The sequence below is a fragment of the Gallinula chloropus genome (assembly GCF_964237585.1).
Source record: "Gallinula chloropus genome assembly, chromosome: 2".
Taxonomy (NCBI): Eukaryota; Metazoa; Chordata; class Aves; order Gruiformes; family Rallidae; genus Gallinula; species Gallinula chloropus.
The window spans coordinates 136,748,877-136,774,946 of record NC_140086.1 but is presented as its reverse complement, the minus strand read 5'-3'; positions in this window follow the sequence as shown (position 1 = coordinate 136,774,946).

The window sequence follows — 26,070 nt, the reverse complement described above, 5'->3', positions numbered from 1 at the left end:
CAAAAAAAAAATTATCCAGTACACAAGTAACACTGCTGTAAGGAAAATACTTTTTTCAATGATGTTATAAAAAATTATAGGTCACTGCGCCCACCAAAGTTATTCTAGCAGAGCTATGTTGTTAGCACTGGAACTAAGCCATGTTTTCATAGTCAAATGATAGGCCTTTTCTAAGGTCGTGCCCACCCAGTACAAAGCCCGCTAAGTGCTTCATTGAAAAGACTAAATGGAATTCACACTTCCCAGGCAATCGTTTCATTATGATCAGTATGAGTATTCACAATGTAATTTTTAAAATCTCAGAAATAAAGCAGGCCAGTATCTAAGAGCAATCATGTTCCGTGGCATGTTGAAAAGCTTGTGATTTCTGGCTTTCACTTCCAACATATAACGTACCGTGCAATGAAATGCGCGTTCGTTACCTTACTCTGGCCTTTCAATCACATGCTTCTGGCTTACAGTTTTGCAGGGGAAAAAAAAACCACTTAAAAATAATAGAAACCAAGATTTCACTATTTCACACTGAGACCTACCAACAATCATGTAGCATTATGCATTATGCAAGTGGCACGGAGCCTTTAAAGAAGAGACAGTGCATGGGTTTGGCTTCAGAATTCATTGGGTGTTTGCTTTCTAGCACCAGGTTTAGGTAAATCTAGACCAAAACATGGTGCATGGATCCATGAAACCAGCCTTCTATTATCCACCACAAACGGATCCTGTTAGTGTTAACCTAATTAATAGGTAACCCACTTCTGGCAGGAGTCGGCTGGGCTTCTGCTCTACCCCTCAGCCTCTAGCTATCATCAGGGTCTCTCTGCAGGAGACGGCCTTCATGCCATCGCAGTGAATAACCACTGACATCCTCCATGAGTTTATCTAAACCTTTCCTGAACCGTGAACGCCTCACATCCCTCTGAAGGCCTGGGCCATGCATTCTGCACCATAGCCACACAGGTATAGAAAAGGGCCGAAGGCTCTCAGCAGGCTGGTGTGTTCATGTGGTCTGGCAGGGCTGTCTAGGTGGACTTCAGTAAGCCTTTTGTCCCCTCTGTGTATGGCATTTTCATAAGCAACCTATGGAGAAACACCAGACGGTAGGTGCACAGCTGACTGGGTACTATACCCAGGGAAGAGTTCAGTGTTTCAACACTAAAATATAAAACCAGCTCCTGCCAGGTTCTGTCTCAAACACACTGCTGTGCTTTTTTTCCCCTTTTGTGAGCTGGGTGATGAAGTAGAAAGCACGCTTGCTACAGTTACAGATGATATGTTACTGCAGAGATTGCTGGCAGATTGGAGGATAGGCTTGAATTCAAATTGATCTGGACAAGCCAAAGAAATAGGCTTGGAAGAAAAGGGGAAATTTTAACAGAGGCACGTGCAAAGTGCTAAATTTAGGTAGCAATAGTCAAGCAAAAGCACAAGATGGAGAAAAACTCAGAAAACGAGACAAGCATTATAATGTATCACAGTGAGTCAACCCTGTCATGGCACTGCAGAGAGGTCAGACTTTGCCTCGGGTGTTTGCAGTGTGGTCCCATACAGGAGTGCAGCTGCAGGACATCTGCAGGCATCCTGCTGCTCCACAAAGCACTAGTCCAACTTCAGGTGTAAGGACACTGTTAGGGTTGGCTACTGCACATCAGGGAAAATGAGGAGCTCTCATAGACATCCCAGAGGCAAACGATCTAAGGTGTCCTTTGAGGAGGGACTGAGAAAAATATCAGGAGGGACTCTGAAGGAGAACCATCCTCAAGAATGTTAAAGGCCACTGTTGAGAAGAAAAACATCTGACCTCTGTTTTGGTAGTGTAAGGAAGTGGTAACCTACTTTAATTGTACCCAGACAGACTCGAGCTAAGCACTTTAGGAAAATCCTCGTTAACACTACAGATAGTGAAGCCCTGGGGTTCATTGGCTTGCTAAGCAGTGAAGCACACATCACTGTAAATCTTACAAACCAATTTGACAAACGTGCCTCAAGGACAGTGTGGATATGGTGAGTTGGCTTCCTAAGCCCCTTCCTGCCTTTCCTGCTGATTAGCTTGGATGGGGCATCATGTCCATGGGGACCTACTTAATGTAGAGTCTTTGCAGAACAGTTTCTTGATCTGTCCTGAGAAAGCAGCTCCAACAAACAGGCAGCAGGATTATTCCCAATAGGTCCAGCAGGGACAAAAAGCACCTCTGAGGGACAGGAGTCTTGCCATTCAGATGGGTTCCTGGTTTGGTTCATCCTTCAGCCTTAGCCCACCACTAGAATCAAAGGCCAGCTTTTTTAAGTGCTTTTGTGGTATTACAAATGAGCAAAGCCCCTTGGCTTTCCTTTTTTCTTTTCACCCCAAACATTGTAACTCTCCCACCCTGGTGCTACAGTCCACAGGCTGAAGCTGTGTTGAGCCTATCAGTGTCATCCTCAGATGAAAACTTTCATCATTTAATGACTCAAAACAGTGTGATAGCAATTGTGCTTGTTTACATCAGTGCAGGCCAGGGAAAAAGGGAGGGGCATAACTTGCAATGTCTTCATTACTACTGACACAAATCTCAGGTTTCGCAGCTGGGAAGTGTGGAATTTATACAGATAAATGATGATAATGAGCCATCACTAAAAGATGACAACATATGTCCACAGTCCCTGGCACTGTGCATTAAGTGCCAATAGTGCATTAAGTCTGACCCAGGAAGGGAAAGGTGAAGTCTGCCATCACAAGAGGGCTGAGGATTTTAAAAGAATCTCTCCATCTAAAAAGTATCTTTCCAGCTGAATGTGCTGTTTCTTCCTCTTGTGTACAGACAGATCAAGGGAAGTCCATGACTCCACGGCTCATATAGCAGTTTTTAGAAACTTCTTAATCTCCTTTGCTTTGGGAAGTGCTAAGATCTGATCTCCTTAACTGTGCTTTCTTTTATTTATTTATGAACCGAAAGCCTGGGTTCTTTAGAAAAGGGGGAATTTTGCTTTGAATTTTGATGTAGATGCAAACCCTGACCACAAAAATGATTTCAAAGGGTCACAGCACTGTCTGGAGATTGAATTGTCCTGACATTTCCTAATATTGGGGATAAGGTAAATTCCTTTTGCCTTGATGTGAGATATTGAACTTACTCAGGGTTAAAAATTATATCCTACAAAATCAAACTTTGGGACAACTTTTTCCTCTGTTGTTATCTTAGTGTTTCTACACCCAAATCCTCTAAGGATGCCTCTGAACTTATATTCACCAGGGGTACAGCTTTGTAGTTCTTTTTCCATTTCATTGTTATTTCTTAATAACAGTTGGACTTGATGGTATTCAAGGTCTTTTCCAACCAAAGGATTCTATGATTCTTAAGCCTTTCCTCAGCTGTGGGTATGTAGTGTAGCCCTACATCTCCACACTCAGCTAGTATCTAAGTGTGGATATGTAGGGCTACACTACATATCCACGGTAGTATGGATAGGTAGTGTACAGCTGGATAGTATATAGCTAGCATGTAAGTGTGGATATGTAGAGGTACATATGATGGCACAGGCTAAAAGGGAGTTGCTGGCAAAAGTATTAATGTCTTTTAATTCCAGGGTACAAATGCGCCTGAGGAACCAGACACCCAAAACCAGTCACAAGCTTCTGTATGGCTTCATCACTATTACTTAGTCAAAATTATCTCAGTTTTGACTTTAAAAAAATTCAATATTTCTTCTTGATATATTTTTCACCATTTCAGTTTTTGTCTTTTGGGGACATCCTTTTTTGGCTCAGCTGTGAAGCTACCAATTGTTAAACTGAGTCATGTTTCTTATCACAGTTTAGAAAGAAAAGCATTCCATCTTACATGACAGATCTTAAAGCCTGACTGAAGGTCAACCCCAAATATTAGTCTTTTGGTAAAGTACAAGTTTTAAAGACAAAAACTAAACACAGTTTGGTTTTCTGCTTTCAAGTCACCTGCTCCAACTAACCTGACATAGCAGAGATAAGGTGGGTTTCTGGCCTGGGTTTCTCTCTCTCTTATAAAGAAGGAAATACTCTCAAAGTTCTCTTAAATAATGTTCATAAGTTTCCAAAAATCCTGTTCATGTTTTCCCACTGAACAAGTCATGTGTTTAAAAACAACAAGTGGTGTTTAAAAAGCAAGGTTAACCACGCAGTCCGTTCCCCTACAGCTCCCTGCTTGCTCCCAGCTAGTAGCTCCCCTCTGGCTGTTCTCACCCACAGCCACCCCACAATATCTCCTCCAAAGGTATGGTCCAGGATATTTTTCCCTGTGTGTAATTTATGGAAGGCTCACAGATTCCCTGGTCAGGCTCCAACAGGGTTAAAAGGATATCTGGCTGTATAGGAAGGACAAGGTAGAAAAGGATGTCCAAGCTGGCTCAGACCATTGGAGACAGGGAAACTCTTGGTATATTCCCAACACAGAGTCTCCCACATGAATGACCTTCCTCCTGAGACTGCCCAGGTGCTCTGCCAATTACAGAGTCAAAAAACCATCACCATTTAAATGCAACCAGTGGACAAGAGTGGCAGGACCATGGCAAGGTGGGAGGATTGACACCTGTTTTGGGGTGAGAAATGCCACGTGGTTTATCAGTGTCCACAGGAGGAGGGCTGTGGTTTCTGGACTTTCAGATGGGCACCCAAAGGTGCTGTGACTTATACTAGGAAAAACCTTGTTGGGCTGTGATTTGATTGCCTTTGGCATGGAAACTCTTGTTATAGTGGTTCTGTGTTCTCATTCGAAGGTGTATTAAACAATTTCATTATAAAGATCTACCAGATAGATAGTAGAGCGAGCCTTTGAGCATGCTGGTAATGCATACTTTCGGTTACTTTATCTCTGGGAATGGGCCAAAGTGGTTTCTGTCTCTGTGTGTGTGTCTGGGTAATTAGCCCACAAATACAGACACAAATAAAACTAACTAGGTGATGAATGTAAACAATAAGGGTCACAGTACTCATCACTCTCAAAACATGATTACCATGCCTTGAGAAGACACAAGGACTATACAAAGTTAGGGAAACCTCACCTTTCAATTCAGTCACTGGGAAGAGCTGTGGGGGAACATAGATACCTGTCTAAAGAGGAAAGTGAAACAGAAAAGTGGGACCAATTTTCACACATGGGGAAAGTAAACCCAACCTGCCTAGGACAGCAAAACCAATGTGAAAGTGTAGTTGGAAGCGGAGAAGGAAGTCCATGGTTTGTAGAGATTTCTGGTTTGGAAGCACCTTGCTGCCTTGGAAGACCTGGCATGGTGAGTGGCTGCACTGACCCTCCAACCTCCTGTCCCAGGCTCACCAGCCAAGGGGAAAAGCCAAGCTCACGTCACCTGTTGCTAGAGAAGACTTTTTTTATTCCACCTGTCTGGACTGTACAGATGGAAGTCTGGGGCCACACTCAGGCATTTGGTCTCCCTTCGTAGGTGCTTCAGGGACAACCGCACCCCACAGGCTATGCTTCAGTGGGCTTGCACCTTGGGTAGTGCCTGCAACACTTGGACATACCTTCCTGGAGCCAGCCAGCCCTGTGCACGCAGAGTGGCCTCGAGGGACCTCCACCCAACATGTTTTTTCCTTCCCTGTAACATGGGACAGTCATGGCCACAGGTGCCTCTGCAGTGATTGGGGGGGACGCTTTGTAAACTGGTCTTCATCCTTCCTGTCCTTGTGTCACCTAGCATGAACCAGGACACACTGCAGCACTGCAGACTCCCATGGTAGTCCCTGCTACTATCACTGGAGTCGTACCAACATCAGCAATGGAAAAATTCAAGGGGGAAGCCTGGAGGGCAGTGCCCCAAGATACTTTCTGCAGATGCTTTCCTGAACGAGACAGTGGTTTCACAATGTTCAGTGCTCTGTTCCTTGTCAATCCTGATACTGAGGTCAGAGGAGCGGTAGGCACCCGCTGCTGGCACACCCAGGCAATGTCATAGTGTCACATGCTGATGGAAGATGTGAAGGAATGGAAGCACACAGAAATATGATACTATCAGAGCGAGCTGGGGCTGTAATAATTATTGGCGCAATTGGTGAAGCTGACACCACCTACCACAAGCTGCAAAATAAATCAGAGATGTGTGCAAAGTGTAAAGCTTTCTGAGGACAGTTGGGATGAACCCTTGTTAAGTTTTATCACAACAAAGGACAAACATCACAGAAATTCCAAACATCTTTTTTTACTGGCCTATGCTGCCTGATAGCACAGGGATGTTTTTGTTACTGCTGAGCGGTGCTTACACCGAGCCAAGGGCTTTTCTGCTTCTCCTTCTTTTCTTCACCCACCAGCGAATGGGCTGGGGTTGCACAAGGAGTTGTGAGGGGACACAGCTAGGACAGCTGACCCAAACTGACCAAGGGATATTGTATGCCATATGGTGTCATGCTCAGAATATAAAGCTGGGGGAAGAAGAAGGAAGGGGAAGATGTTTATCTTCCCAAGTCACCATTATGCATGATGGAGCCCTGCTTTCCCGGGGATGGCTGAACACCTGCCTGCCCATGGGAAGTGGAGAATGAATTCCTTGGTTTCCTTTGCTTGTGTGTGCAGCTTTTGCTTTCCCTGTTAAACTGTCTTTATCTCAACCCACCAGTTTTCTCATTTTCAGTCTTCTGATTCTCTCCCCCAACCCACCATGGGGAAAGTGAGCAAAGGGCTGCGTGGGGCTTAGTTGCTGACTGGGGTTAAGCCACAGCATGTCGTTAGCCTTGCCTCTTCTCCAAACATTAAGCTGGAGCCCACCAAGGAAAATACCCCCATATCTTCCCTGGCTGCTTCTTCCTCTGCTATTTTTATCCCCTTCAGCTTGTTCTGCACTGGGAGGTGCTGCTTCTTTTTGGATCCCAACAGGAAAGACACACACACTTTCAGGACAGACCAGTATTAATACAGTGACAGGTAAGGTGACATGGAGTTAAAAAACTCAATGCTCCATCTCTAAATGGGGAGCCCAGGAGGATGGGACAGGCTGTGGTGAGGGCACAGAGCTCCATGTTGCCGTGTGCTTCGGCAGTGCCCGGCTCACTGTACAGGTGCAACCATTGTTCACGAGAAGATAGGGTGAGTCCCTGACCAACTGGATGAATTTCTGACCAAGCTGTTTTTCCACATAGCTCATGTTGCCACAGCAGACTGTTTCCTGACATCAGGAATGCCAGAGAAGTCATGATGTGGCCACCCTGTCCTGCTGGATGGAGAAAGGCCCAAGCACAGAGGTGCTGATGTAGTCTTTCTGAGGCAAATATCTCTACTATCTCTTTCTGTGGTGTGATCCTCAGTCCCATGCCAAACTGAATAGCAGGGGACACAGTGAGCCCAGCAGATCCTGCAGGAGGACAGTGCTGTGCGTTGCTCATGAGCTGCTCAGGGAATGCTTCAGCCCTAGCACGTGATGGGAATGGTGCTGAAATCCCTTTGCATCCTTTGTCTGTAACAACCTGGCATTTTTCTGTGAGAGAAGAATAAATTGATGGGATCAGTCAAAACCAAGCCGGAATGATGAGACATGATGAGTTCTGGGCTTTGAAACACAATCAGTTTAATCAACATTTCTCAACTGCAATGATAGTGGGTCAGTCCAGAAGTTCTTGAGGCTTACGTTGAGCTGTAGTTGTGCTTGGAAACATCACTGCTGGGAAAATAGACATATTCGTTCCAGAAAGGGAGAAAATTACTTGGTTTTCAGTCCAGTGAACACCTCCAAGCTCCAGCACATCAGGGAAAGGCAGGTTGGAAAAAAGAAATTAGTTATGTCCTCCTTCCTCCTTTTGCCCCTGCACTCTCCTATGTTCATGCTCCCCAAAGAATGTACAGGAGCATCCTGCAGCACTTTTCCACAGTCACCTGCTTCAGGAAGGGGATGTATTTTGAAACAGTCACTGCACTTGAGGCAAAGGTTTTCAGCTGAAAGCACAAAGGAGTGAAGGGGATGCATGAAGGACACTATTCCTGCATGCTAGCATATGTGTGTGCACAAGAGAAATGCAGTAGAGGTGTGGTGATGCCACTGGAGCACAGGAAATGTTTTGCAGCATCTGCAAATGTTTGGTACTGACTGGAGATGTAGGCAGAGCTCATCTCCATTTGCAGAAGTCTTTTCACCTCAGAAATTACTGATCCTTCTTTTCATGCACAGCCACAGGACCTATGTACTATGGTTCAGAATGATGCCTGCTCACAGACCAGAACTATTGGTAGCATCACATCTATGCAAGCCCCACCCTCCAGTCTGTGCTGCAATACTATTCCTTGTTACCTGTCACCTCTTTCCCAGCACTCAGCTACGTACACTGTAACTTATGAGGCATGATGAGGGATGTGGATTTGTATCCTGAGGCAAAAGTGTTGAAGGTCTCCATGTGCACTTACCACTCAACATCTGTACAGTCGGTCCCTGGCAACACCCACTTCACTAACTCAGGTGAATAGGGAATCAAGTATCCCCAATGTGACCAGGGCTGCCAGGCTACACTGGGGTAATCCTTCTGAGCACTCGCTTGCAGAGCTTTGTGCAGTGTTCGGGACCCCAGGCAGGGCAGGAGAACACAAGCCATTGACTCCACATGTGTGGTGTGACTGGATATGCTGCATGTCTGACATTGAGTCCTCTCCACACTTTCCAATGAACAGACAATGCACCCTGGTCTGTCTGGCAGTGGACATGGGAGCTGCTGGCCAGGGAGGATCATTTATGAGTGGGTACCTGGATCTATCCCCATGGGTTCACCCCTCAACACATCCTGACTGCCAATACAAAAGTAGCTTGCCATCTCTTCCCACTACCAACTGCACCATCCAACTTAATAGTGCTTACTAAGCTAATTTATGGACACACATTTTATCTTGTGTTCTTAGGTTATCACTGTGTGACCAGCTTTACTGACTATAGATTATTCAAGAGGTTTTATAGATGGTGGCATCTGAATCATTGTTATTTGATCATTTTAAATGCTAGATATGGTCAAGTCTTAATATCATGATGATGATAGAGATATGTTATTGTTCAGTTCATCAATTGTTCATTATAATTTAAGTAACAATAAGATTTCATCTGTCCATCTTCTAAATACTTTCAAAAGAGGATTATTGACAGAAAGGTAACTATTCTCAAATGCTGCAAATTTACCCAAAGTATCTGTGTACACTTTACACTTAATTTCACAGCCAACTGCAAGTTGACTCCAAATCAATAATCTAATTTTTCTACCCATGTTTGCAGAAATCATATGAACTAGTGGCTAGAGGAGATAAGGATGTATTAATAACATTTTACAAGTCCCTGGTGAGAATTTACCTCAAATGCTGTGTGCCACTTTGATGTTGCCCTGTCGCAAAGGGGCTGGAGATGGTGCCTATAACTGAGCAGAATCAGGTTCCGTGGCCCTGGAAGTACCTTCCCAGTCCTGTGGTCCTGTGTGCCAACTGGTGTATGAGCTGAATTAATTTAATCTATGTGACTATTCAAATAATTCCAAAAGCACAACCTCACTTTAAAGCACCCAGAAGCGAGATTTTAGCTACGACTCTGGGACATCTCATTTGGGCTCAAAATACTAATCAGAATGCAGGCAAGGACTGAGCTGGGCTTCTGGAGTCTGACACACTGGCATTTGAAACCACACTGCTGGTGTCTCTATGAAGAGATTTCTCAGCTCCACCATCATCACTGGGACTTTTACTAGTTTCAGTGGGGCGAGATTATCGCTTCTGGAATTAGTTTAAATCAGTGGAATTATCCATATGTGCAACAACATTGCTGAGATCAGAATCTGCCCCTTGTTCTCTTTCTTGGTGAACTATCAGATTTAGAAGCAGAATCTTAAATTCTCAAGAAGTTTTTCAGGCTCCCCTCTCCAGGCCCTTGCCTTCAGTACTGCCCGCTGCTCTGTTGAGCATCCCACCTCTCCCAATGAGAGTGGCCCACTGCCCCAGACCCTCCCGTGAAAGGGCTACTCCCATCCAGGTTGGAGCACGTTGTCTTGTGCTGGCTGGTCTGTGGTAAACCTCCACCCCAGGCTATCGAAGGCACACGTTCCTCTCAGCATGCTGAGGGAGGCAGCAGCTTTGGAAAAGCAGCACACCAGAGGCAGCTTGCCAAAAGGGATGCAAGGCACGGGAGAGACAGGCTCCCAAGAACCCCGGAAGCATTTGATCCAAAGCAACCACCTGAAGTTGCATGTGACTGTGACTGGCTTTCCTCTTTTGAGGGTCTGGAGGCATGGGGGTTTGTAGCCTGTAAGCCTATGCATCTCACAGAGCACCCACATTACAGTACCAGCTATCTTGGCCACAGAGACAATGGCTCCTCCTATGTGCCTATGGCTGGCCACCTGTCCTCCAGGCAGCCTTCCCACCCCAGTGACTGTGCAGGAGAGTGTGCCTGACTTACTTCATCACCTGCGCCTGCATGCCTCAGATTGTTTTGCATGTACCCACGCACATCCCTTTTCCCCTTTCCCCTCTTCCTCTTGGGCCCAGATGCAACCATGAATCACTACGGGAAGTGCACTTGATGATCTCAGAGCCACAGCACTAAAACACAGAGCATCACCAAGCAACCTCGTGTGAGAGCTGGGGACCAAGACACCTAAAGCCTACTGGCCATATAGGCCTATCAGGAGTTTTACCCGTTTTCACCGTGTTTTCCAAGCAACAGTAGCTCTTTACTTTATGAGTTTGACAGACATTCAGATTTTGAAGTGGTACATAAACATTGGCATCTGTGATGTTGTGTGATGTGTCTAAAAAAACAGAACTGTGTTTAGAGAGATGGGGAGGTTGTTTATAGTTTAAAGGTTGCTTTTAATCTACAGATGTATCTGCCATCAATTGTAATAGACAAGTGTAGTATGAGCAGCAAGCAGGAGCACGAACCTTTGCTAGCCGTGCTGTTTGTGCCCCATTAAAAAGGATGGAGAAACTTAGTCATGATGGGAAAAATAAATTGTCACAAACACCAGCAATATTTATTTCAGTGTCCATATATGGATGCATGGAGACATATTTAAATTGGCAGCAGCAGATGCTCTGTTTGCAAGGAATAGTCATTCTGGGCCTCACACATCAGTGAACTCTGTGAGAAGTTTATGTAAGGAACTAAATCCATCTCATGCCACTGAAAACACACAGGTAAGGCTCACTGCACTCTGGCTTCACATCTCTGTGGTCAGGGGTTTCTTCTACACTCTCCCAGGCAGGAATAGCAGTTCTTCCCATTTGTATACATTTTAAAGTCTTGCTAGAAATTATTTTTAATAATACAAACATTGTCCTGTACGGGAGCAGAGCACTCAAGATGCAGTTGAGGGCAGTAAATCCTATTTTCTACAGAGATGAACAGGTTTTGCAGGCTAAACGTGCCTGAAGGCAGCTGTACGCTACACACCCAATTTTTTACAAAACACAGCAAGACAGGTTCATATCTGGTGTAATCCCTTTGCCTCCAGAACATTTCCATCTTGGCAAACTGGCCCTAGAAGAAAGCTGCAAACTGCAGTTTTCCACTTGGGGGGCAGGTTTTTTGTTCCATTTTCTCTAGACCACATCAGTTCCCTTGGCTTGGCCATTTTCTTCAGATGGGCAGGACACTCCACAAGGTCAGCTTGGAGGAGTACAAGCAAGAAAAACGTAACACAAATCTTCCTTCAGTGGAGAATTGGTACAAAAATCAGAGGTGGGCAGGACACGGTGGTATAGACCTCATTAACAATCCCTGTATGGAAGTGGTTTTGGATGGAATCCCACCAAACAGCCCTTTTCCTTGTGGCTTGGATCTCCCACGCCTTTCCACTTGCCAGGCGATCTCTTGTGCATCGCAGGGTGGTGTGAGCCAGACCTGGAGCCTCCCGTTACTTTCATGTGGCAGCATCAGGCTTGGATTCAGTTTGGGATTTGGAGCATTAGTTAGGAGTTTGTCCACATGAAAACACGTCCGAGCTCACTGCTGCTTCCCTGTGTCCCGACAGCCCTCGTTCATGGCTGTGCATCCACCTCACTTCTGCTACACCCATGAGAACCGTGCCTCACCACAGGAAACGAGCTGATCCAGTTAAAATTCTCCTCTCTCCCTGTCAACATGCAGAAATGAAGACAGAAACTGCTGCCTCCCTGTTGCTCAACTCGCCGGGCGTTTGAAAGGGCTTTTAGGTGAACGTGGAGCCAAAGTGTCTGTCTCCACCCACTCTCCTTTTGCCAAAGAGGCAAGAGGGGAAAAAAATATATATAAATATATAACCCTTGCCGTTCTCTGATTTCAGTGGGTTGCTGGATGTGTGTGAGTGTGTCTAGCAGAGTTTCTGCTATAAAACACCTCCCTGTTTTGGAGGGGAAGAGGTTCTTTTCTGTGTGCACAATTGACTCAGAGACTCGTTGGTCCTGCAGGAAGAGTTGAAGGATTAACTTTGAATACTTTGATATTGAGCGATGAAAAAGCTCACACTGACACAGGGATTTGGGGAGGCTCAGAGCGCTCTTCTTTCTCGCTTTTTATGCACCTAGAAGCTGAGCATGATTGACAGATTGCAACTTCAGACCTGGAAATAGCCTCTTGAGGCTTAATCCAAAGAGCAACAAAGGCGTCGTGAAACTCAGTCACACTCTACCAAAAAATCAAGCAGCTGGCCACAGGCACCAAGACTCCAGTGATCAAACTGGCAGCTCTGAAAGGCTTCAGTGCCATTGGCTGGAGCTGCCAGAAGCACACGTAAAGTCCTTCTCCCAGGCAGCTGGAAGATGTATCTCTCAGGTGGAAGTTCATCCTCCTGTATCGGTGCCTGATTCAGCAATGAGGCAGAGTGACTTGGCTGATGCACACACCTCTCTCTTCGATGACAAGAAAGGAGAAGGAAATGCTGACAGCACCAGCCAAGTGCTCAGTCAGGAAAAGAAACACCTCGACCCTGGAGCTTGCTCAACCTGAGAAGATCCAGATCCACAGCTCCGATCTGATGTAAGCTCTTGGGGGCATCTAAAGCATCGCAGGGGACTGTGATCCAAACACTAATTAAGCTACATAACAGGCTGCATAGTGTGCTAACTTGGATATTATCCCTAACCTCCAGTTTGTAACCCATAAGCACACTCAGAATCACAGATCAAAGCTGTAGTTCTCTGACTGCCCCACGCTGAATCAAATCTCTCCAGGAGGGATGATGAGAGATGGAGCAGTCATGAGGCAAAGGGTGGAAAGGAATAGTGTGCATTTATTTCACACAGGCAAGAAGTTGATAAAAAACTTTGTCAGTAAATCCTCACATCAGCATTCCTGATACAAATAACATTCTGTAATTACAGATAAAGTATTTCTTCTTGGAAGCAGAGGAAAACCCCAAATCTGAAAAGCAGCTGTTGCCTATCTAAGAGGAGCGTGGTTGCTACAGACTTTCTGCACTAACCCTTCCAGTAGGACATCCACACCTCCACACACACGTGGCATGAAACATGTGAGCACAAGCATTGCCTCTGTAAAGGAGCAAGGATAGGATTCTCTGAGGCTCTCAGAAGAAACACACTGTATAGACACACCAAGCATACAGCTGTTATTTTTACTACTTATTTAGCCATTATTTATTTCAGTAATGCCATACACTGGGGTCTCAGTATCAAAAAGTATCTAACACAGATGTTCCCAGGACACTGAAGGAAAACAATGTTTCTCTAGTTGCCACACTTGTGGAAAATACAGAACTGACCCGATCTCAAAATGAGTTTAATTTCAATGAAAGTAATCAGTGTAACACCAAAGAGACCAAAGCCTCAACATTTTTTTTTGGTCAGTTTTATTTACATTAGACCTAGTTAAGAGGTTAATGGCATAATTGTCTATAAGGAGGCAGGCATGCTGCCGCATCTTACATTTCTTGAGTGGGCTGGGGTTTGTATGCTTCTGTAAGCTCCTCATAGCTTAGACATGAGGAGTGAGTGTTACAAGTCTAAGGCTGCACTGCTGTCCTACCAAAGCCTGGTGACACCAGCAGATCTTTAAGGGCAATGGGAAAACAAACTGACTTCAGCTAAACTTCGGTGACGTCAGCTGGTGGTTTACCTGTCTAATTTTAGAATATGAAACATTCTCAATGAGCTAGCACTGGTAGAAAACTGTTGTGTAATTTTAAACTCTGGTTTGAGTTGCGCCATTCCCAAGGCGTCAGTGTAACGCCAGGGTGCAGGATGGCCCATCCTGGGTCTGAACACAGTGATATTTAGAAGTTTGTCCTGCTGAGGGCTGCATTCCTCCCAAGGAAAGCTGTGCATTCACCTTTAAAATATAACTGCTATTAGGAAAGTAAAGGAATGGCATCTGATTTAAGAAATGACGGACTAACTGGAGTGGGCAAGATTTTTTCATCAGGACTCTGCTGCATGAAAAACGCAGATATGTCAATACTGAAGCTTTCTAGGAATGTCCCCTTTCACCAATTTATTTCCACACAAAAAAACTGAGGAGAAATTCCCTGAAAATTAAAATCTTTTGTTGTAACATTCTCAAAATTAAGGATTCAGTGCTTCTTTGCAAAACAACTTTTTTGTTTTGAAATGGCTTTCAACTTTCTTTGAAATAAAATTGAAAACATTTTTTTAAATCTCAGTTTCAAAATAAAACAGTTCATTTGGGGATCAAACAGAGTATTTCATTTAAGTGGTCAGAAAGGCTTTTTATTCTTTGGAGCTGCTGATGAATCAGAAAAACTCCCTCTTTCCACGTCTCTGATATATGCTGTGTGGAAGCTGCTTTGATATTTGATATTTATTACCCTAATCTTGTTTGTGCTTTAGCATTACTGGCTATAATGGCTCCATCTTTGCCTGATGTTAGAAGTTTAAATGATGTATGCATGAAGAGGGCTGGGATGGAAGCCTACTCAGGGATCACGAGCAGTGTTGACATAAACCAAGCAATTGTGATGGGACTGCCGACCTGGTAGCCAAAAAAATAGAAAAAGAATAATCTTCTTGATCACCAACAGTCACAGAACATGGGTGTAAATAGAGGATATGACAATAGTAAATATTAAGTAGAGGAGAATCTGAATGTAGGAGAAAAATCAATTCAACAGAAACTGAGAGATGTTATTCAGATTAACTTTGAATCTATTTCAAATTGTTTCTGATGAACAAGGTGTCATGTTTTCAATGACTAATAGAAGTAGTCTTGAGCTAGAACTGATCTGACTTTAGGTATTTTCTTTTAGCAGATAACATATGTTAGTGCTCTGAATACACTGACTTGTGACTGCAGGAAAGCTGCCCTTCATCTGCATTCTATGAGCACATCTCTTTTTCAATACAAACACAAGGGAATGTTGGTCTCTGAGTGGCTGGTTTTCAATGCATTAAGAAAAATCCTTTTTGGGGGGAGAAAAGGAATTTTTTGCCACTAGGAACCCCAAATTATCACAGCCAGCTTCTCTGTGAAGTTCAAGTGAGTAGTATGGATACAGAAAGTTATGTTTAAACTGAGAAGACTATATAGGTTGTACTGGGTATTTTGTTTCTCTATTTGGCTTTTAAATAGCAGCCATTATCAATGGACTTTGTTTGTGTTGCTTAGGGAAGTATTGAGTCTCATTTTCAAGGAGAAAACAGTTTGACTTGAGGAGAAAGCAACTACCTGAAGTCCAAATGTTAGGAAGGGAACCAAGGTCTTTGGACCTCCAGCATACTGAGACAACCACAAGTCTGTTCCTCCTGGCAAGGGCCATCGCAGTCATCAGTGATGGAAATCTTAACATTTCTCCTGACTTTTGACTATAGGCAGCACAAGGGCAGGACAACCCAGGAGAGGAACCAGTCATGGAATTCCTTTGCAGCCCTAGGTCTGCGTCCTGAAGCTGCCCTCTTTAAGCTTCACAATTCGGATTCAAGCATCTATTTGGGGGCTATTTATACTTATATAATGAAATCTGAACACATACCAGCTCAGCTTTTGAACTGTATCCCTTCTTCTTAGTGGTCTAGTAATCTTCCCATGGTAAATATGTTAGATAGGATGATCACTGTTAGAGCGGGTTCAGCCAATTCCACGTGGAAAATACCTTATGTTGAGATAGAACTGCAATGCCTAATGGCAACAGGACATATTTTTGGAAACAGGCCTTAAGGACAGCACAAGCCCATGTTTCAAAGTGATACAAATGGTGGGGTCAGGTCCTCATGGCAGAATTTCAATTATCTGCATGCTAACTTATACAGGCAGCTGAACAAATGGTTTCAGAGCAAACATCCACAAAGGACACAGAGGGTATGAAAAAAGGAGACCTTTCTTCAGTTTACTGCTACTCGTGTTTGGTCTAACTATTCAGATGACCATAGGAACCTTCCTTCCATCTCCTCGTCAGGAAACAATGTTTATGCTCTGAAGTTCTGCCAAAATGCTTCAGTTTGCCACACAGGGCTCACAAGCAGCTCAGCCCCTGGTGAGAAAGGGACATATTTTGGATGCATCTTCATCCCACATCTCCACACTCCTCCATATAAGCGTGGAAACATCCCATGTTGTCCTGTCTGTGTGTGAGCTTTTAGCACTGCTACAGGATGCTTGTCAGTGTGGTTCAGAATGACCAAAGACATCAGGGAAGATGAATTGGTGGGTGATCTAGGTCACCCTCTGCCAACACATGAGTTTCCCCTGATATGTTGTCCCCATAGCATAGGCGGCTCTGGTCAGGTGCTGAAGGCAAGTGAAGAGAGTCAGATGAAAGTTGCCTGATTTGGAAAGCCTGTGGAATTCCTCACTGTTGCCATCAATGCTGCCTGTTTCAAAGTATCTGGTAGATACTTTTGTCATAGTGACTATCCCCCCCTCCCAGGTAAACTGCGTGGGCTCCCCTTTGTGAAGAAGCAATTTGAAACTTCACATTCAAAATTTGCCATTTTCCTTACAGTATTATTTATACAGTGGTCATCTGGAAATGGTCTAAAGCTTTACTTGTGTCCCTAAAAAATAACCCAGACTTTATTTTAGAATGCATCTTCTGATCAAGAAGACAACCAGTACCACAGCAGCACAAAAGCAATTTGGTTAGATGGTAGCTGTTTGAAACAAAGGTCTGCTCTGAGTTCTTCCTAGACAAAACCCAATCTTACTAATAGGAGCCTGTATTCCAGGCTCGGCCCTCCCAGACAGATCCTTCAGAGATCTCACAGAGGATGCAGCTACCAGTGTCTTCTACAGAGCTAAACACTGAGACACAATGGGAGTTGCCCAAGCTGAATATGAACCCCAGCTCTTCTGAGAGCCAGGCCACTGAGCAATCTGACATCTTTCTCTGCCTCACCCACAAGAGGGGGGAAGGCAAGGAAGCAGTCGTTTTCCCTCTGTCACATCCAAAAGCCAGCTCTGCTCACTCTAATCTCTGGACACTACTGTTCATTCCTATCCATGCGGAGTCAACTGCAGGGTATGTGGCCCTTAGTCCTTTTGGAACAGACCACTTGCTGGTAGCTGCAAACAGCTTAGTTATCTGATAGACAGATATCTACAACTATATCTATATCTAAATCTGTCTCTCTTTTTCCTCTTAGATTTTGCAGCAATAATTGAGCCCTTTTGGTTTGTCTCTAAGGAGGGGAAACTCAATGACTGATAATTACCTTGCATGCCATTTAATGAAATTGAAGGAGCACAGTAACATCCATAATCTAGCTCTTCTAGCTTGTTAAGCCCTGGTTCTGCATATTTCCAAGTGTTAATGTTCAGACATAAATGGAAAAAGGTTAAAAGGATTCAGTGAGTTTGTAACAAATGTGCCCTTTGTATATATGAATTTTGAGTTATCTCTACTGGACATGGTGCGTTGGTTAATCTTGCTATGAATACCAAAATTACCTCCTTGTTAGCAGGACTCATTGCTGTTATTACTGAAGCCCAGTGGAAAGGGCATTGACTTAGGTGCTGAAAGACTTTGTTTCTCACCACATCACCGCTAGTCTCCTGCCATTTGTCCTAGGACAAACTCCTGCATCTATTTATTCCTCTGTCTCCTTTCCCATCTCGTGCTGTCTTGTGTATCTGTAGGTGAAGCTCTTTGGGATGGAGAACTCCATACATGCTCAGTGTCAGCTACAAGGGAGCCTGATCTCAGCTGATGTCTTAATGAAGTAACAACAAATGCCAACCAATTCAGTGTTAAACAAAAAGAAGTTCCATCAAGATGAGTGAAAACACTCAAAACTGAACATATTCTGTACAAAGTTTAAACCAGCTTTATCAACTACAGTTTCAGCAGGCACATTCTGCAGCAGCTTCCCCTAGATATTAAACATGGAGGCCTTTAATAAATAAGCATTGAACAAAAGCCAACACAGATGATCCTGTGATTTTTCAATCTTACCTTCCTCCCAGTCATCCTGCTTTCATCCTGTCACTTTCCATACAAAACAGATTTTTGTACTGAAAATGAAAAATGAAAACCCAAAACGAGAAGTTATCATGGGGGAAGACTGAGAAGTGATCAGAGGTTACCTGGAGTGAAAGTATACAAGTTCTGCAGCTGTTCTGAGAGAGCAAGCGATAAACAAGAAAAGAAAAAAGTGGGGAGCAGAGAAGAGAGGCAGCACTTTATTTATTAAGTGCCATCAATGTTTAAGTCATAATGCAGAAATTCCTGAACCAAGCAATTAATAGTTTAAGTGTTAAATTGTACCTTCAAGTAGAAAAAGCCCATACTGAGGCCAAAAAACTACTTACCAAGTTTTCTCAGAACGCTTTCCAGCAACACTGGGGTCTGCCTTCATCCAGCTTCACCTTCATCCCACCACTCTGGTGGAAAAGGAGGGTGTCTCCACAAATGGCATCTCCCTTTGAGCTGGCATCGCCCACGCAGATACTCTCTGCTCCCTCCATGACTGCTGCTTCACCATCAGAGCCATGTCTCCACAGTTTTCCTCTTGGGAAAGAGTCAGCAGCAAGAGAAATGTGATGGGGCAAGACACTGCCAACTTAGCAAAGGAGTGAAACCACAAAGCCATACCTCCCTCGTGAAAAGGGCCACAGTTTGTGGGCAGCAGATAATAGGAGCATAAGTACTATTAAGGAATCCCCATCATCTGTAAGTAAGCTGTTCTCTCTCCAGCTGGGTATGTCATGCTGGTGTTCACCTTTTCATCAGAAGATACCCACTCTTTCTGCAGTGTTGATGCTTCAACATTGTTACATTTAATTGTTTTGGTTTGGGGTTGGTTTTTTTTCATGCTTATGTGCTTATAGCTGATCAAGTCTGGACGCAGCTAGCCGTACCTCAAGTATCCATGGCAAATTATAACCTGTCTTGACTAATGTAGGGCAATGGCCTTTATGTCATTTGAACCCTTCGTGGTCCCATCCCAGCATGCCTGAACACCTAAGGGTTTCTGTGAAGTGCAACAACTTACGAAACTGTAAGAAAGAGCTTGTATGCCTGTCCTAAGGCCTGATCCACCTTACACAGGTACAGCCTTACCATGGAGGACTTATTTTGCCTCTGTAATGAGGAACTGCTTTTGTCATCATCTAAAAGTATCGCCATGCATTTGAAACAGAGGGAGGAAAGAAAACTGTGACCCTGTAAGCTGCAGAAAGGTAGTAAGCCCTCCAGACGGAGCTCTTGGAAGCCTGTTCTCCTACCACAGAAGGCAGATAAAATCTAGCTGAGGACAATCATCTTTGGCCTAATATGACCCCTGCATTTAGAGTAAGATTCAGAAAGAAATATGTGGCCTTGCAAGCACAGAGGGATATTAAGGCATCCACCCTAGAAAGGGCCATTAAGCCAAAAAAAAAAAGGCTGCTGATTGGAGGTGTTTGTTTTCTCTACCCATATTTCTCATACCAGGAAATGTAAGACACTTTGTTGCCTTTTCAGAAAATACCGAGGTTATAATGTCTGCCATGCCAGAGCATGAAACAAAAAGAAAATAAGAATTCGCTTCTGGTTTACAGCTGTTGTCCCAATAGCTGTATGTGCACCAATAAAATATTACAATGGTCCAGAGAGACTTACTTGCCAAGCCACAAGCACATCATGCTCCAGAAATAAATAAGGGCCAAAAGAAGAAAAGTCAGTCCTGTTGGAACTATGTTAAAGGACCCTCCTTAGCTCGGTTCGAAACCACGTGTGCTATTGCCAATCTTGAGGTACTGTAAAATGTTTGTCTTCCACCCCAAAACCATGAAATTAAATATATCTGCACTAGGCGTTATTATTTGCCTTCTGCAAGCCCCAAAGGCTGCAATGTCCAACCTTCTCCCTGCCATCCCTAAAAGCAGAAGCGTGTATTGGAAACAGAGGGAGGAAATAAAACCAAGGCCCTGTAAGCTGCCCTAGCGCATTTCACTTCTTTTAGAACAAAAACTGAGATTAACATGTAATTAAGACACTCTAGAGCCTTAATAAAAAATGCCCTTTGCAGAATCTCTTTCAAACAATGAAATGCTGCAGTGAGAGAGCTGACAGAGAAAAGTGGGACACGGAGAGGGGCGCAAAGGCTCAGGTGAGAGTGGCTGAGCAGGGCTGGTGACAGCCTCGTCTAACCCACAGCAAGTGGGGTCCACCCCAGGAGCCCCAGGAAAGAGAGCGGCAAATACACAAACCTCCAGCCTTGGTGTTGGGCTGCAGCTCTGCTGCCCTTGATCTGCAATTCCTCCGGGAAATCCCACTGAGATTTTTGGCTGGGGCTTTGGAACAACTGGAGAGGAAACTTCACCAAGCCCTCCGCCTGTTTGGAGAGCACTTTATAAGTTTATGCTATGCTGACTGAACACTTCTGCAGTGCAAATACCAGCCATCAGACTCCTAGCTTATAGGCACGGCCGTCAAGGCTCGCAGGAGGGCTGCCAGTAAAAGACAGGCCGGTGAGCTGGGGTGTGAGCAGTCTCTTCCTGGCTCAAACTTCTGCAGATCTTATTCTTTTGCTCTGCCACTGCAAGTTGTGGTAGTTCCCCAATGGGTAGATGGAATCTGTTGTTTTCTCTCAAGAGAGTTACTAATCTTTTCAGCTACATAAATACACTTCTATTATTGTCTGAGTAAATTGTCTTAGAAAACTGTTTCTTCAGGAAAAAAAAAAAAACAACTGAAATTTCTTAAAAGGAAAATGTCAGTATATTTTTCATAATTATTCCAGGACTTTTTTCTACCATTGTTTATGGTAAAATCCCAGTACTTCAGAACTAGCATATAAACTGTCATTATCATACCTGCTTAAGAATCTGAGTTTACCCGATCCCAAATAAAAAGTGAGGCTTTTGCATCTCAATCTCCCTCACTCCTCTGCAAATCTCACCTAGATTTCTTCCCAAATTATCACCTGCCTACATTCGTTTGTTATGACAACATTTCTCTTGGATGGCAAAGAGCTCTGAAAAGAAAATGATTATACAACCTCACTGTCGGCATCGCACTTCAGTGCTCACATCCAGCCCTTCCCAGAAAGATTCCAGTTCAGCAAGATATTTATCCAAATGCTTAATTCCGCACGCAGCAGTCTGCACTCGCTCTGCCCCCTCCAGCATTAAGATGCACTGAGGGGTTTGCTCTGGCAGTCGGAGAAACGAGGCAGTATTTAACAGATCTGGATATCAAGAGGTTGGAACTCCTTGAAAATGGGGGCAGAAGCCAGAAGAGGGATCTGCTTTCTTTTATACACAGCATTAGGTGTTCATAATGATAGGACTGGAATTAATAACTCTTCTGATACTTAGCACTAGCCAGCCTTTTCAGTAATTTCTTTTGTACAAAGAAGCTATGCAACAGGCACCATCTAGATGTAATTTCCAAACAAATCTGCAGTGAAGTTTCACCAGGAGGCTTGTAAGTGGGAAGGCAGACAAGTCCAGAGCAGACTTGTTGAGGTGCCTATGGACATCTGTCACATCTGCCCTTACACTGTAAGGGTCAGAGAAGAGCCCACGCCTAAGAAGAGTGTGCTGGAGAAACCATAGGTAAATCTATACCTTACTCATGTTACTGCCCTTAGTATCTGGAACAACACCTGAGGAATAATATGGCCATTTAACAAACACAGTGAACAGATGCAGCTTGGATCTGTTCTCAACAGGTACGTCTGTTTGTTATTGGAAGGCTAATAACATCCAAACAGCAACTCGGATGGAAAATTCCTACCTCTAGCTGCAGCTATTAAAATCATAACAGTGGAAGAGACCGTAATAATTTTTGAGTCTGATCTTGAAATTACCTGCCCAAACAGCAGTTGTACATACCAGATCCCATTTACAACCACGGGGCCAGGAACATGAATGCAGTTCCTAAGAAGCTCGTGTATTTGCCAAATTGCAGCTGGGTACAAACGTTTTGACCAGTCCATGGACCTACTTGTGCTGTGGCCCTGAAGATTTTTGTCACAAGCTTTGAAATAATGTGCCCCATCAAAATCCCAGCTCCTGGCAGAAGCAGTCTGGCAGAGTATCAGCTTTCCTTTGTTTATCTTTTGAAGCCTCAAATCACCCTGGTTATAGTGCAAAGCACAGTCATGTAGTCTTCTAGAGGCTTGAAAATCAGAAATCAGATAGAGTCCCTGTTTCCTAGATCTAAATGTCCCCTGATTTCTAAGCTAAGCTCATTATTCCAGGGATCTCAGTGCTGTTTTTTAAATAACTGGGACTATGAGACCAATCGAGGGGTGCCCAGCACCATCAGCACCACATCTATCCTGGCTTCCACTGGTAGCAGATCTGGTCTGATGTCAGTGATTCATCCATCACTTAGGTTTCAGCTGCCAGCGTTAGCAAAAGTCAAGGGGACAAGAAGCACGTGTTATGTTTTAATAGAGAGGACTGTGCCTATTTACTTTATCATCTAATGGTTCTACTTTATAGTTTTAAATTTCACATAAAGCTGTCACAAAGCCATTTATTAAGTAGTGGAGGGAGCAGCAGCGCTCGAGCAGGCAGCAGCTGCTATCGCAACAGCAGCATCTGACCAGAGGCTACTGCGCAGAGCCCGGCTTTCCTGTGGCCGCGGGGACCCGTCAGCACAAAGACACCACGACGGTCCTGCTGCACTGATAAAAGAAAAACCTCAAAAAATAAAGGCCACGTTTGCATCCCCAGTCAGCATTTTGTTGCAGGGAAAGGTGCCTGGGGAGGGCCTGGGGTGTTTTAGCCTCAGCGTCCCGTGCACACTTGCATGCACGCCCCAGGTTCCTTCCCAGGCTTTGCTGGGCATCCCAAGAGCAGCTGGAGAAGCCTGACAGCTTTTCACTGCAAATGCTGTGTCCCAGCATTCAGCAGCCCCCATCAGCTTCTGTCCCGCCATGCCTGTGGGAGCTTTCACCCATCAAAAGCGTGGGGTTTGCTGGGGGAGACAACAGTTTCCCCAAGGGAGGCATTGCAGGGGGACCATGACCCTCCCACGCTCCTTCTGTACAGTCTTGTCATTTTCTGGGTGTTCCTCCCCACTCCCAAAAGGAAAACTTCTGCTGTGATGATGAGGATACCTTCCTCCTGGGCCAATTATTTCACCTTTTAAGCCAGGGTTTAAGACAGCAAAGTGATTCCAAGGTGCACGGTGCCTGTGAGAGGAGGGGGCCCCTGTCCTCTCTGAGGGAAGGGCATGGGGGGCAGGCCCAGCAAAAGCAGCACTTCTGACTTTCTTCCAATAAAAATACTTGCAGAGAAACCTGGAATTATATATAAGTAAAGTTGCCTTTTGATATTACCACGTAATTTCCACTTCTGGCAAAGAGATTTCTTTTGCCCAGGCTAATTTGGAGACATTTCCCTTCACCACATTGGCACCGCCGTGTCACTTGTGATAGAAGTCTCATTCATCGGGAGAGCCGGGGCAACCCGCCCGCCTCTCGCTCCTGCAAACAGGGCTGTTTGTTGAGCCTCTTGCAAGACTGCGCGAGCAGATAAACATGCTACACATGAAGTGCATTAGGTGGAGGTGAAATACAGATGATTATATTTAAGGGCTTACAATAGTCGTTAAGAGCTTCTAACCACAGGCCCTGGCAGGGCTGGTGCTCGGCTTCCAGTGCATGTCTTGGCTACATCCTCAACCGACTTTCTGTTTCTCCACCTTGAAACTGGGCCAATCTTGTCAGTCCGGTGGCAATGAATAAAAAAAAATTAAAAAAAGGAAAAAGGAAAAAAAAATCAACTCTGTTAATAGGATTATAAGATTTGGGGAATATAATGTTGTTGCAGATCATTTATTTTGAAAGCTGATTTCATTTTAGTGAAAACAAGCTCAGCCCTGCACACTGGGGGTTTGCAGCCATTATGCCAAACACAATCATTGCTGGTTTGAAAGATGTGATTGCTTTTTAATGTGGAAATTTCACAAGGTTACAAAAGAGGAAAAAATTAAACTCCTTTCTTATAACAAAGTCACTCTGGGATATGCGCTACAATGCCCTGACAATGTCCAGATACTCTGACCGCATTACACATCAGAAAGGTGGATGAGTGTGATTTACACCATTTCGCAATTGGGTGGTTTGGGGTTGGGTTTTTTTTTTTTCGCACAGCTGAAAAAGCCGAAGAGTTCTGGGCAAAAATAAAAACAGTGCTTTGTAAAATGCATTCGGAATTGCACAAACACAGCCCAGGGGTCAAGGAAGTAGAGGGTGGATGAGGAAAGAGTCCAGAGGGATAAATGAGGGGATAACGTGATCTCCCCCTCCGTGCCTGATAGCTCTGGACCCACGGTGGCAGCCCACTCAGCGTACTGAAAACTAAGCTCCTCCTCAGCACAGCAGACAATCTTTATATTTGTTAGACATCAGAATAAAAAGCGATAATCAGCATCCCTGGCCTTTTCAATAGCAACCTCCCAAAGGGCTTAAATATATTCTAGAAATAATGGCTAAGCCCCATTTTCCTGGGTGTTAGAAGACATTCTGTCACCATCTCAGAAGAACCATTGTTGTGACAAAAGCCTCATGGCACAGCCCGGATGGGGCTGAACAGGGAAACAGGCACCAGCAGGAACGTCCCAGTCAGAGGAATTCATCGGCAGAGACCAAAAGGAATGAATTTTTCCAATATGCTCTTAAAAGAGTGATGAAGGGGGGAAAAAGGCTGCCCTTTTCGGGGGAGTGGGGTGGGGAGAGAGGCGCAGTATGAACTCGTGGGCTCTCATCTCCTTTGTAGTGAAGAAACTGCTTTTCATCCACAGCGCTGGAAGAGCTCTCCCCAAAGGCGGGGGTGAGGGAGGGGGTAGATCCGCAGGGAGACACAAAGGATGGAGCTGAAGCACTGCCTCATAGCCGGGGATTGAAATGACATGTGCGCCACGGAACCTTTTTCTTTTCAAAGCAATTTGCTATCATTATATTGCCCGTGCATTTCCAATACATGTCAGCCTGTTCTCTTTTAACTTGGCGGGAGGGGAAGGTGCTTTTATTGCAGGGCTCCTTGCAGAAGCTCGCCAGACATTGCTATTATTACATCTGCTGGGCACAGCACAGAATGATGCATGTTCATTAAAGGAATGGGGTTCAAGCAAAGCAAATTCGTTCAGTCCCTGTTAGAGAATACTCGAGTGGGCTTGGAGGTTTTCAGATACAGGAATAATCCAAATTCTACAAGTAGGATGGATTGTAACCCTGTACCATCAGTTCAGATTCTGGCTGGCATTACTGAAAGCATTTAGCTTTGTTTGCCTGGATCCTGTCAGCGCTGAGAATCCAGAAAACTGCCAGAGCAACATTTATTAAGGATTTCGTAAAGTTGTACGCAACAAGATCCCCATTAACTGTTTCAATAAGGATTCTTCTTCTGCTTTAACCCGTGTGCCTCCCTAACTGTCTGGGGGCAGTGTGCGTTATGTATCCGCGGGCGTGGGAGGAGAGGTGGGGCGAGGTTTGAAACAAAAATTCTGATTTCACTTCTCCAACCAGCCGCCCTCTCGTTCACGTGACAAGGGATGGAGCTGATCGTTGCTCCACATGGCACCGTGCCTGGGCTGGTACGCTCGGAGGCTTAGCAGTGATGGGCAGTGTGCAGAGGTTAATATAGTCTCTGTTTCTGCATTTCCATCCATTCGTATAGGGGAGACTAGAGCAGAACAACGTCATTTTGGATCCCTCATCTCTTTTACCCTGGTGTTGGTTCAACCCCAAACTGCTTGAGAATGACTGG